We start from the raw sequence: 2,762 nt of genomic DNA, 5'->3' as shown, positions 1-2,762 counted from the left end.
TTTCGAAAACTGATTTTCAAGCCATCAGGGGCCAACTCGAGCGGCCTGAAGCGGCCAGGCAAATTTTATGCGTGGTTATAGAATCCGGAGTCTCAATTATCAGCGTGAAAACAGGGAATTAATTAAGACTGTGAAGTGTTGTACTTGTTTGTACCGAAAGGGTAATGACAATATTACGGAAGAAAATATCAGCCATGTCTGGGCACGTGTGCGTTTGCAGTTAGCGCAAAATTGATACAATATTGCAGGTAAATTTTAATGATTTTATTTTATAGAATACTATGGATATACTATTATAGAATACCATGGAATGTGTTGGCTGAAATTTATAAATACATTTTATTTTATTTAAAGTTCACTTCTCGGTTTAATTTTTGGAGGTGTAAAGTATAGAAGAAATGGCATTGTATTATTTGTATTTAAATCCGTCCTAAGCTAATTATGCATTTTAGTGCGATGGCATGCTCGTCGCTATAATCAATTCATACATAAAAATCAAAGACAATTATCGCTTTGTAAAACAGATTCAGACAGCTGTTCTATAAACCGATAATAATCGCTCCTGGTTTTCTACTTTTAAGTGACTATACCGACGTGGCTTGACGTGATGGTGCACTCTGACAATTAATTTCTATGGTTTCATATACATATACGGTCTTATAAAATATCTAATGGAAATCCATAATTACAAGACACATTGTTTTTCAGATCCAAAAGCCCGTTGGAAAAAACTAAAAGATCTTTTTACACGACATGATAAGGCGAATAACGTCAACTGGACCTTTTATAATGGCATGATGTTCATGAAAGCTCACATCAAATACAGAAAGTGAGTGATCCCTTAAATCAGAATTATCTAAAAATTTTTATTTAGTTCAGGTGTGAAGTAAATTAAAAAAAATAAATAAAACAGCGCTTTCCTGATAATTTAATTGTTCCGTAATTGCAGGTATCTCTCTCCGCGCACCAGTAACCTCTTTACTAGCGCTCATCTTGACGCTGGTGCTCGTGTTGCTGATGCAAGTATGTAAAGCATTTTTCAACTAATTTGCATTTAGTTTGTACTATCGTGCTATTGATTCAATATGACTGTTTCAAAAATACTTATAATTTGTTTAAATTTTAACTAGAAATGTGTGTTCTTAATGTAATAATCACTTACTATGTTTTAAAAATATTTGATATTTGTCTCATTTGTGATATTGATATAATTTATTTATGAATATAATAATTTGCATTTTTCAGGCACTGCGCCTTCGTACAGAATTCATCCGCAATTTCTATTCCCAAAAAACAGCGGACAAAACACATTGCAGAGTCAACGCTTAACGAATAAATTTCCAGTACAAAACATTCTTACAGGACTGGCCGATACTGTCTCTAGTGAACCATCAGGAGGGTCAATGATTTTTCCTACGCAAGAAGGATCAGGAGCCAATTGGCATCTTATTGAAGACAAAAATGAAATGTTGCAGGAAGGGCAAATTTCGTTGTATCAATCTCCAAGAAATTCACTTGGAGCAGGAGAATTGAGTTCCCAAAATTCAATGTCTTCAGAATCTTCTTCAGCGATATGCCAGGCCAGTCCCATTGACTTAATTCACATCGAGAATGACTTAGCACCAATTGTTGTGAATTCGTCCGACGAAAAGCCTATTCAAAATTCGCTATTAGAATCCACAGACAAGGGTTGTCCGTCAAAATCTCGTGTACCATGTTCAATGGTTTCGACTGCATGTACTAGGAAGTCTGATAAGTACCTGAAAATTCTAAGAGATGGCATTAGTATTCTCTAATGTGAACCATTTTCGTCGAGCTTAATCCTTCAAATGACGCCTGTCAAAACTTCAGCCATTTATGTTTACGCATTTACAAGTTACAGCACTGATAAGCGACTAACCTCCGAGTTTTTTGTTTAATATGGAAAAATCTGAGTTTCGAGTTATGATCAAACACTACTATCTTCGCAAGAAAACGATATCGGAGACCAAGGCCAAGCTGGATAAGTATTACCCAGACTCTGCACCATCGATTGGAACGATTCATAAGTGGTTTACCGAGTTTCGTTGTGGCCGTACGAGCACAGTTAATGCTGAACGATCTGGGCGCCCAAAAGAGGTCACTACACCAGAAAATGTCGAAAAAATCCATGATATGATGTTGAATGATCCCAAAGTGAAATTGAGAGAGGTAGCTAATGCTGTAGGCATATCATTGGAACGTGTGGGAAATATTGTGCATTCAGTTTTGGGCATGAAGAAGCTCTGCGCGCGATGGGTGCGCGTTTGCTCACAGTGGACCAAAAACGAATTCGTGTGACAACTTCCCAGCAGAATTTGGTATTATTTTCGTGTAAGCCGACCGAGTTTTTACGCCGATTCATAACCGTGGATGAAACCTGGATCCACTACTACACTCCTGAGTCAACGCAACAGGCAAAACAGTGGGTTCCACCGGACGAAAGTGCTCCGAAGCGTCCAAAAACGCAACAATGGGTCGGAAAGGTTATGGCCTCCGTATTTTGGGATGCACATGGCATAATATTCGTGGACTATCTTGAAAAAGGTAAAACCAATACCGGAGCATACTATTCATCATTATTGGACCGATTGAAAATCGAAATTGCCGAAAAACGACCGCATTTGAAGAAGAAAAAACCGCTTTACCATCACGACAATGCGCCTGTTCATTCATGCTTAGTTGCACAAGCAAAATTGCATGAAATTGGCTTCGAATTGGTTCCTCAGCCACCGTATTCACCA

This window comes from Belonocnema kinseyi, chromosome 9, assembly GCF_010883055.1.
Source record: "Belonocnema kinseyi isolate 2016_QV_RU_SX_M_011 chromosome 9, B_treatae_v1, whole genome shotgun sequence".
In the NCBI taxonomy this organism is placed as follows: domain Eukaryota; kingdom Metazoa; phylum Arthropoda; class Insecta; order Hymenoptera; family Cynipidae; genus Belonocnema; species Belonocnema kinseyi.
This window is presented reverse-complemented; position numbering follows the sequence as displayed.